Genomic DNA, 11,887 nt, shown 5'->3' on the forward strand with positions numbered 1-11,887 from the left:
CCATAATGAATGTGCTACAGAACACTCACCGTATTTTTTTTTTCATACTTTTTGTAACTAAATACTAGCTACCAAGCTGAAACTGGTTCCTGCCTTACACCTATGGAGGTTTTTTAAAAAAACTTTCAAGGCCCTATATCCAACTACATCTGCTGCAGGTGCAGCCAACTCCAATTCTGAAGGTAATTTAAAAAGTATGAATGTGCGTACATGATGAACACCCTCAATAACATGTTTTGTATTTTCTTTAATGTAGCATTTCATTTGGAAAGATGGGTTGTGGTTGTCCCCGTTGCTCTAAGGGAGCTCTGTCCACGGTCACATAAAACCATCATTCTGTAAAAACAAACAAAACTGCTATGGTTACTGAAACAGCACTTTGATTTTATATACGGTATGCTTGTTTTACATGTATACACTACCGTAAGTTAAAAATACCAAGCATATTCTATGCTCTTAATGGTGAAGGGAAAAACCACAATTTGAATTATGCAGAGTTTACTTTTTATTGATATGAACTTGTTGTACTAAATCTGATGTCTGGATATAACTTCCCTAATATATATTGTTACTTAAATATGCAGAATTAGATTGACCACTAACACAGTACTGGATGTTAACTTCAAATCCTGTATTACTTCAAGAGGCTGTTCTTCTAAGTCTGTCTAAACATTATCCAGAAAGCTAAGAGTATTTACTTGCCTCTTTGACAAACATTAACATGAGTATGTTATTTGTGCCAGTTTTTTGTTTTTTAAATATTATATTTTTCTTTTTTTTTTACTTTTTTTAAAATAAACGGTATGACCTGAAGTTATACAGTTGTCTAGATAACAGTTAGACTGAGACTGTGGATGACTGATGGGTAATCTGGCTGTACTTCCTGGTGTAATGGGTGCCAGTTGCAAGTAGAATTAATAGAAGAAGTGATTGCACACTGTCCTGACACAGAGTTGAGATTGGAGACTAAAACATCAAGAACTTGATAGGAAAATTCAAAAAGTGTGTGATCATCATGGGGTATGATTTGAAAACCTAAGTCTGAAACTGCGTCTTTTGGTCATCTAACCTGATAAGCACTTTCTTTAGCAATCTGGCTAAAACTTAAAATTGAAGTACTTTTCAGTTCTAAAAAAAATGTAAATATACTAAAATTGTTCAAAACTGATGCTGTATGATAACTTACCAGCTTTGCAGAAAGATGCCTCTGACAAAACAAGCAGATTTCTAGTTTCTAATTGCAAGTGAATGCTCCTAGTTTATTGAAAGAAAGTTGTAAGTAATGTAGCATCCTGTGGTTGCCAAAGTCTGTCAACTTTGGTGAGCTGCACAGTTGTTATTCTGGTGTCTTGAAGCATTGGAACCAAAGGCCAAATTGCAAACAGCCTTTACATTTTCAAGTGAAACTTCATTTTTTTTGCAGATACACTTGTATGGTAGACTGTTTAAACTATTATATGACTATATTTATATGCATTATAGTGACTGCACCTACTGTTCACGTTTAAACTAAGAAAACAAAATATGAAAGTATTTGTCTTGAAGCAAATAGAAAAGTTTAAAGATTGGCCCTCCATAAAAATGCTGTGGTTATGCTGCTTGATTTAAGTTTGCACTTTTTTATTGGCGTTTAAAAAAACTGTTTAAACAGAACAGAAGTTCGTATTTTATTTAATTTAACTACGTTGAAAGTGACTGCTCTGTACATCATGAACTTAACAATATACATGCTGTAAATGAAAGTTCACTGTCTTGTATACTAAGTTTATTGGGGTTTTTTCCAACTTACAATTAGGACTGCAAATGTATGAAACAAACCTTAGTCCAGTTGTATGGCTTTAACCAGGTGCAGTATGCAGTCATGTGGAATCTTGCTTTCTAGTGCTGGCAAAATGAGGACATCTTTAAATACTGGCTTCAATAAACACGAATCCAGACTGCTTTATGCTGTGCTTTTTTGTTTTTAAGATCCCCTTCTGCTGTTTCTGCAGGAGCAGAATATTCGTGATTTCTGTGAACAGAAGTTGGCTTGTGCAGTTGTGTACCTTAACAATAGCTTTCTTCTTGGGGTTTCATGTACCAGCCTTGGCTAATGCAACTCCTCTCTGGAAGTCAGAGCACAGACCTTATTGAAGTAAAGAGAAGCTGGTACAGCTACATTTACAGAGAGGTGTGCTCCTGATAGCTTAGGCATAAAGTTATGACAGCAGAACTTCTTGCGATGCCAAGTAATAAGTTTCATGAGAATGGGGAAACACATGTCTCTCTTCCCAAGTTAACATGTGTACCTTCTAATATGTTTGTGGAATACTGTATGCAAGCAGAGCACTGCTCCTAAATTTGTGGGAGTAAAATCCAGGTTATGAGAAGCTTAAGAAGTAAATTGCTTGAGTGGTGCAAATACCTCTTCTCTTCCAATAGCCAAGTTAAGTTTACTTCCTTTGGTGGGTGTAACAAATTCTTCCTAGTAAACCTACACGGAGTAGACTGATTTATTTAGGATTCTGCTTGTTTACTTCATTGTTACTTTAACTGGATGTCTCTGTATTCCCCTGCATATCTGAAGTTACAGTTATTAGTGTTTCTTGAGTCGCTCTGCCTCACCCTGTTTCAAAATACAGTTTCTCTAGAAGCGAATCCTTATGAGGCCATGAAACAACCATCATTTTAGAACTGCCTAAGTGCTCGTTTTAATTAGTTCATTAATTTAAAGAACTATTTGTAGTCCTTTAAAGTGGAATTCACAAAGCGTTTTTTTAAATATTAAGAGAATTATCTGTTGTGTTATTTGGAAGGAAACTGAAGATTTCATCTTCAGACATTCTGAAGTTGAAAGTGACTTCCTCCAGAAAGACTGTCAGAGTGGATTGAAATGGAAGACCTTTGTGACGCTTATGTTTAATTTGCTGTTGTTCAGCCAGAATTTGTTTTTTTGAAAGCAAAACCTCTCCAAGTATAAAAAAAGGATTTAGGGTAAGGTTTTGTTGTGGGAAACCTCATGCTAGAGGCTGTAAGCAGCTCATAGAAGATGAATCTGCCACTGCCTGTGCTGTTGGAGTACTCTTCAGCTGCGGCAGGATTTTCTTAGGGAATGACAGATAAGAAACTTTGGTTGAATAAACTCACCAGTTTCTGAGTCTTTGTAGTTCAAATACATACAAGGGAAAGGCTGTACTTAGCAGATTGTCACTGATGACCTAAACGAGACTGTTTTGTCTGGGTTGTAGAACTGCATGGAATATCTAAATTGAATATTTAGTACCAAAGCAGAACTCGTGTGTTATTTGGTCTTTTAAATTAATAAATTAATGATATATTCCTGGGATAGAGGCAGTTTAAGTCCAAAAGCATGCTTTTGCTGGAGTTCAATTTCCCCTTCAAGGAAGCATTGATAAGAAACTTCCAACCTGTTATACTGCTGCCTTCATAATAATTACTGCTTCTCTGATCCACCTGCACATGTATGTAATTGTCTCTTGAAATTCAAATGCTTAAAAAAAGCTCAAGGAAGTTAATTTTCTCAAATGAAGAGTTTTACAAGTGATAGTATAAATGTGGTGTTACAATGCTTCAGAATCATGCATGTCTCCATAAGTCTTAAGTATAGGGTACATAATTCTGCTTTAAACTGGCTTAAAAACCAGTAGTAGCATTAGCACCTTAGACATTAATTTTGCTAAATACAGTGACACGCCTAAGAGCGTGGTGCTGACACTGTTTAGAAGTGACTGATGCAGATGATGTGAGTTGCCAGTGTAAGTTGATCTGTAGCACTGTTGCCCTCTGAAATAGCTATGTGATCACTTTGGTTTGTGGTCTGGTGTTCATAGTCACAGACTTATAGTGACTGGAGGGGTTAAAATGAAACCATATTAATAGTCGCATGCAAGAGGTTTGTCGGGTATTGTGAACAAGGGAAGTAATTAATTTTCTCTGTTGCCTTTGTTTGCAGACTTTCTATGTGGCAGGACAGCATGGCTAGTTTTAACCTTTTATCTGATAAAAAAGATCCTTGACTCCTCTGTCAATTAATTATAATAATGTTTTGCTGAAAGTTTCTGGAGATGAAATGCTCCAAGTCCAGAAGGTGGCAGACTTGGGATCGATGCCCTGTAGGTAATGCTGCTTATTGTGCCATTGCAAGATGCTCTGTGTATTGCTTTTGATGCTTCCTTAAATAATTCTTGTTTGGCAGATAATTTTTTTTTTTTAGGTTAAGTATCTTTGAGAGTCAATTGATGAATTTTTCCCAAACAGAAGCAGTTTAATTCAGTTTTAAGAATTTTTTAAATTTGAGTTAAGCATTTTTCGTTCTAATTTTTAGTTGTCTTCATTAAGACACTCTGATTCCTTTCTCTGAGAACAAAAGCTGAAATAGCAATGTCCAGCACTAGAAGAAAACACTTGTATCTGTGCACGTGAAAGCTGCATTACGTTGCACAAGCTGCCTTTGGAAAGTGTTTGCTTTTTTAGTATGAATATTCACTGATGAAACTCAGTACTTGTTTTTATGTATCATAGTGTAGCTTTAATGATACATACAGAAATGTCATCCTTGTCTCAGACTTGCTAAATGCTTAAAAAGAAAAAAAAATCCTTCAAAATATGCTAGAAAGGTCATTGCAACAAAAAGGTGCTATGAATAGGCTTGCATGAATACTCACAAGAGTGCAGTAAAATATTTAAGTTCTTGAGAAAAGAAAACATGCAATTTTGGATTTCTGACATGTCTTACCAGATAGACAGCATTCCAAAAAAAAAAAAGACTCTTCTTTTAGAGAGGGAATGAAATGACAGCATAAGAATTGAGTTAATTGACACAACAGAGAGAATAATTATAGAGCACCCAAGATAAGAAGAACATGGAGCTCCTGGGGAAAATCCAGAGGAGGGCCGTGACGATCTGGGGGCTGGAGCACCTCTCTTAGGAAGACAGGCTGAGAGAGTTGGGGCTGTTCAGCCTGGAGAAGAGAAGGCTCTGGGGGATCTCATAGTGGCCTTCCAGTACCTGAAGGAGCTACATGAAAGCTGGGGAGGGGCTTTTTAAAAGGGTGAGAGGACAAGAGGGTAACGGATCAAAACTGGAAGACTAGAGATTTAGACTAGACATTAGGAGGAAATTCTTCAGTGTGAGGGTGGTGAGACACTGGAAAAGGTTGCCCAAGGAACTTGTGGAAGCCCTATCCCTGGAAGTGTTCCAGGCCAGGTTGGATGGGGCTCTTGAGCAACCTGGTCTAGTGGGAGGTGTCCCTGCTCATGCAGGGGTTTGGATCTAGATTATCTTTAAGATTCCTTCCAATCCTAGTGATCCCATTCTCTGAGTAAGACCCCTAAAAAGATTATGGTTGGAGATATCTACCAAGGCTTGAACCAGAGGATTTACAGTCTGAGGGAGCAGAGGACAGGGTACTCTATGACTTGGCTGATTTGGCCCAAGTGACTGGCTATAGTTTTTGTCTTGCCTAATGTTGCCTGTTTCGCTCTATAAAAGAGCCCAGCCAAATTTCTGGTCTGACACCAGCCTTCTGACTGCCCTGTAGGGTACAGGAACAGTGAGTTCATAATGGGGTCACAGTGCAAATAGGAACATGGGCAAATGTTGTAGGAGGGTCATATATGCCTAGGCAGAGGTCCAGAAATCAGTGTCTTTATCTGAACACAGACTTGACATACATTTGGTTGCAGAGCAAACCTGTATGTTGCACTCAAGTTTAAATTACTACATTGATCATGTATGTCTTAAATGGTAGGATAAAGGTGGAGATGAATGTTACTTGCTGTGGTTGGTTAATAAAATCTATTTCACATTGATAATAAATCACTTAAGCACAATCAAACTAAAACTTTATTTTCCAGAGGAGTCAATATCCATGAAGGATTGGATATACTGACTATGCTTTCAAGATTCTTACAGGTGAAGGTGTTCAAAATTTTCAGATGGTTACTGTGCCTATAGGGAACAGTAGGAAAAAGAATCAATTTTATTAAAAATTAGTCACTGACTGCACAAAAAATCTCTTAAATCCAAAGCAAAGACAAAATGTTAGGGAGAGAGCTCTTGGTACTTCCAGCCAAACCCAGCTTAGGTGTGGAGGTCAGCAAGGGGAGTGATAGAGACTTCTATCATCTGCCTGTGCTGTACTCTCACTGTGTGTCTGGACTCACAAATATTCAACATCTGTCAGCTGACAGTATCCTTTGGTCATAATGTTGGTTCTGTTGTAATGAGCTGGTTTTGAAACAAGCAAGTGGTATATTAGCCTTTGATACATGTAGGAGATTAGGGTTACTGAATTGGTACTGAAATCTGTGTATGTTATACCCCTGAATTCTAACACACAGTTTATTTTCCTGGGAGAAGCACATTCCCCAGAAAAATCCTGGATTGTCAGTGAGCAACTATAATTAGCAACAGTTGAACCAGCTCTGGTAGGATGTGTTGACTGCCTCCTTGCAGTGCTGTTTTGCTAGGCTGAGAAATAGCCAGTGAAATTGGCAGGATCTGAAATATTTCAGCAAAAGCCTGTCAAAGTCTCTTCAAATCATCTTTTAACTGCAAAGAAGTGCAACACAACTATTAAAAGAATGCTATAATTTATTAATATTTTATAAATTTATAAGAAATAAAATATTTTTAGCATGGCTTCCTCTGCTTTCACCTTTGTGCTCCGTCCAGTTCTACCCTCTCCTCAAAAATAACTTAAATCTTTTGGGCAACTTCAGTGAACAAGAAAGATCTCACAGATAGCTGACTTAATACCAGTTGCATGAAAATTAGTGGCTTGGTGGAGACAATAAATCCAAAGATTTCCGCTGCTTTAGGTCAGGATTGCCAAGTAAGTTTGGCCAGTTCGTAGGCGAGACAAGCCAAACAAAAATCTGTCAGTCTGCACACATGGAACCTGGCATAACACTTGCTTCCTTTTGCTCAAGCAGTAGTTTGAGGACATAAATAGGAGCTAAGCCTGCTGTGTGTGAAAAGGGACCCTTGAGAGGGTGCTGGGTCATTGGGCTCAGTGGGAGGGGTGAGGTGGGGAAGGTAGGAAGAAAAGGCTTAAGTCTGCAAGGAATCAGGATTTATTAGTTCCGCTGTGTATGGCTTTGTAGAGTTGAGGCCATATGCTTGCCTTGAGTTTATAGCCAGTGATGGAAGACTTGGAATTATTTTTCCTGTTTAAAAAAAGAAAAAAAAAAAAAGGCCAAAACTTCCTCTTGCATGTAGAAAACCCATGTAACTGAAGAATACTCTGCAAGGGAATGAGCCAGATTAGCTGAATATGAAGTTCTGTCGTATGGAGGAATTAAGTGCTGATAAAAAAAGGGAATATTCTTTGACCCGTTGTCACGTTAGCTGATGTTAGCAATAAACTGTAGTTTAGCTGTACATAAAACAAATTCTGAAGGATAATTTAAAAATGAAGTGCTTTAACATTTGCAGCTCCCCACCAGCAGTGCAGGGCCAGGCTGGTTGGTTAGGTAATGACCAGCACAGCATTAGAACAGTTGAGGTCAGTTGTTTGCACTGGCCCATTTCGCCCATGGAAGGAAAGAATGTAGTGAGTGTACTTCAGCTTGCTGCTTTTTTTTTTTTTCTTTCTTTTTCTTTTTTTTTTTTTTCTTTTAAGCCTGCTAAGGGACTTTTAAAATGTTACTTGTAAAGCATGGTTTATACAGTTTTTTTCATCTTCCCTTTCAGCTTGCCACCTCCTCAAAAACTAAAAATCAGCTCTTTCTCTCCAAAGGCCTCTGGTACCCTGCACACTGCTTTTCTTGCTATAAAAAGTCTGGGTATCACAGGGGCCGCATGACCATGACTGTGCAGTCAGGGGGAACCAGTGATTTCTGACCTTCTCTTCTAGGCCTGGGTGTTTTTCTAGTGTTACTGGAAGGGGACTACCTTTTTTCTTAGTTCAGGCTTTTTCTTCCTCTGTTCCCTGAATAAATGTAGTGCCATGAATAAAATAAACACTGCTGTCAGTCTCTGCATATTTTTCAGTGTGCTTCATTATACAGGATTCTTTGAAAAGAAATAGAACCCACAGTCTTGGCTGGTTCCCAGCACCATTACAGGTCTGCTGGCACTTTTCTTAAGAATATGAGGTCTTGCTTCTATTTTTTATAAAAATTAATTTCACTTCCCTGCTATGTACAATGTCTGGTGTCCTTCAGCCCAGCTGTGACTGCAGGGTGTAACTACCTCCTTTCTAGCATTTGCAGATGCCTGTAAAAGTTTTTGGAGGTGAAAGGAGTCAATGATGACTTCATCAGTGATGAAGGCAGGGGAAAAACAACTAGACTAGTAGACAATACTGAGGGACATGCCAATCTCTAATCCTGGAGTGGATAAAAAAAAAAACACAACAAAAAAGTTTCTCTGTGAATGGAGCATTGCTAGTAGCATATAAAGTTACGTTCCAAAGTCTGCAAATAAGGGTCTGACTGGTTTTATTGGCAGTGATGCCACTCTTGGTTTTGTTAATTTGGAGATTTTTATTTTTTGGGGGGCTGGTTTGTTTTTGAAGAGGAAATACTGTTTCCTCATAGTGATAGTGAAATTCCAGGAGTGAAACTTTCTCCTGTTCCCTTCAAGGTGACACCAACCCCATAGTGCTCCTTGGGACAGGTCCTGTGGTGACTTCCAGCCACTGCTGCCTTCTGTTCTCTCTTTTTCTCTTGATACTTTTCTCAGTTGATACAACTGTGCTTTGGCTTCTAGCTGAGGCATTCAGCTCTTGTTTTTGAGGAGCCTTTATGCTGAGTGGTCTTACCCTGGGAGGTTGCACAGTGCTGCTTCAGCTGTAGTTGAATGTGGTGAAGTAGGAATCATCACACTATTCAGCAGCAGTGATCCTCTGCCAGCTAGAGAGACCTGACTGCATGTGTCCCCACCATTCTGTCCAGTTTTCCTTCTGGTTAAAGTCCATGGCAGAACTTGCAGCTTATTCCTGTTGTATTAATTCCTAACTCTGACTCAGCAAAATTGTTTGCCTGCTTCCCATGTCGCCCATGGCTACAGAATCAAAGTGTGCAAGCCACACTTCCATGCTGTGAAAACGGTCAATTTACTGAACTAAAGCACTTAAAACTACCAGGTGTTTTCCTAAAGCAAGTCCTTTTATTAGCTTTTTAGAGTGGGGTTTGTTGGATTATTTTTTTTTGCCCCCTAACTGAAAAGTTGAGAAAAAGCTTCAGCATTTCTTACAGTGAGAAATTCAAGGGGAAAAAAACCTCTTCTCTGATGCCAGAGTTAAACTCTAATCACTGCTCAGCTCTCTTGGAATTTGGCAGCATACCAGTGCTCCTTCCCTTTGGTAGGTCATGTGGAAATACCCGAGTATTTTCTTAAAGAACCTCTCAGCTCTTTTCAGGTACTTGCACAGATGTAACTTTCCTGTTAGGATTTTAATTCCTTTCACACTCTTAACTACATTTAAGCACCTTTCATAAGAAGCACTATCCAGATCTACAAAGTTTTATGTATAAACATTAAAATAATTTAAAGTACATTAAAATGACATAAATGTAGCTTTGAAAATCTGGTTTTAAGTTGTTATTCCTCTTCAGTTGCAGTGGAATCACACTTTAATCTTGGAAATAAAAATTAAATGTGCTTAATGAAATGAACCCATAAGAAGTTCAGCAGTTTATTACAGGCTGTATGAAAGTTGAGAGGTGAGGATTGTTCAGTTTGATCAGTGATAATAATTAAGATTATCTTTCCAGTGCTTTTTACACCTAAATCAGCAGTTGGTTTTAATTTAGCACCACTATCCTGGAAATTCTTTCTAATGGGGAATTTTTAATCCTGTCAAAGCTGGATTAACTGTTCTGTAAAAATACAGATCTTTGATCATTTAATTGTCCTGTCTATGAATAGCATACTTTGATTTCCTCCCCTCTGTGCTGTTTTTTTTCCTTCTTTTCACTATTCAGTCAGATTTTAGCTGGATATGAAGTCCTTTCTGACAAATTCCACAATCTGAGTAGCTTGATGCTATGGTGGTGTCTTGAGTGCTGATCATTGACCTGGTTCCCCATTTTCCTTGGTATGCAGCCACACAATGAAATGGCAGGCTGTGCTTGAAAAGTTTATGACCTTGTAAAAACAAAGTTATCTGAAAGCAATGTGATCTGTGTTGGATGAATGCAATGACCTTTTTTCTGGATCAATACTTTTATTTACATATTAAACGTAGACATTTCTTTCTCCCCTTTGAGTGCTACAGAGCGGGCTGAAAAGGTGCCGTAGCAGGCAAGAATGTGTGTAAAGGATTCCTTTGTTAAATGTTGGCAGCAACCTCACAAGCCTATGCCAAGCCTGTCCAGCCCACCCACCCATCCAGGAGCATGCCAGAAAACCCCCCAGTATGGTTTGGTGTTGGCTGTGTGCCCCGGATAGCAAGGGGGACGTTGGCTGCACAGGCTGCAGTGCTGAAAGGGGCGCGATGGCTGCGGGCGGCGCTGCCGATATTCCCGCTGCCTGGAATGCCTGTGGAACTGCGGCCGGTGACACTGTCAACAGGCTCGCTGAGAACATGCCTCACAATTGTTCAAATAACACTTTGGAATGAGCAGGGGGAACACTTACTGTGCTTTCACTACCTAGGCTCACTAAAGAACAGAGGGGTTTTGGTGTGTCTGTGCTGTCCAGGATTCCCAAAATGCTCTGAGGATTTTTAGATATGTTTAAACTTTGCATCCTCCACTCAGGAAAAACTGAGCTATTAAGAAGTTTGCTGAAGGCTGTGCAGGACGCTGTGGCTATGCCAAAAAACAGAATCAAGATCTCTTATCACCTAGCCTTTTTCTTAAATCATTCAACTGTCTCTCCCTTTGTCCTTCATTTGCTTTCTGCAATACCACCCTTTGATTCTCCTTCAACATACTGATGTGTTAGAACTGCAAATGATTCATCAAAATAGTGAGCACTGGATGTATCAAAAATGTTTTCATTATTTAGCTCAGGATAGTTTTCTAGAACTGCTGCAGCAGTCCCTCAAGACAAGTGTTAACTGTGTCTCTAGGTAGATGTGGAAATCCTGTGTCTCTGAACAGCTGACAAATCTTAAGTTAAAAAGAAACCGGAGAAGCTCTCAGAAGTGGCAACTACCTACCCATGATCTTTACTGCAAAAACAGGAGCTTTGTGAGACTTCTTATTTCTCTGGAGTTATACAAGAACTGAAATAAGAGACTATAAAAACCTATTAGTCCATCATGGCCAGCCCTGTGCCAATGCAGCATTTTACCCTTTAGCATTTTATATTGTTAGGCTAGTTTTATATGACTCAAGCAACACAGTTTCCATCATCTCCATGCCTTGCTTTCATGTTTTCTTTTTCTTTATTTTTTCATTTTTCCTGCCATTTGCCCTTCTTAAGCATGCCCCCTAACTCTTCATCTTGCTTGAGAGTATCAGCCTCTTCCAGCACCAGGGTGTACCAGAGAAACTATGAAAAGACTTTTATTGACAGCAGACTCAGCCATGTCTCTAGTTAACTGAGCAATGGCTGTTAATGGCAGACAAAAACCTGACTCTTTCTTCATCCAGGGTTTCTGGTGTGCTCTTTCTCCTTGGCACTACTTCTTAGGGTCTATTTATACAGATGCCAAAGAGAAGAAGAAAAAACTCTTGAAATTAAAAGTCACATGGTAGTGGGCAGAACCCTCTAAAAGAAGAAGGATTAAAGGGGCTTCAAGAGAACTGAAAGGGGTAGATTAAGCAAAGCACAAAGATAACTGGAAAGGAAAACACAAGGTTGATAACCCTCGGTGTTCGGGGAAAGCAGAAAAACGATAGCAATAAGAAAGACTCCTGGAGGCCAGGGTAAGATGCTAGAGGGATAGTATGTGTGAAGGTCCTGTACTAGTAATGTGAAAGAAAAGAG

This window comes from Chaetura pelagica, unplaced genomic scaffold (genome assembly GCF_000747805.2).
Source record: "Chaetura pelagica isolate M959 unplaced genomic scaffold, ChaPel_1.0 scaffold139, whole genome shotgun sequence".
NCBI lineage: Eukaryota > Metazoa > Chordata > Aves > Apodiformes > Apodidae > Chaetura > Chaetura pelagica.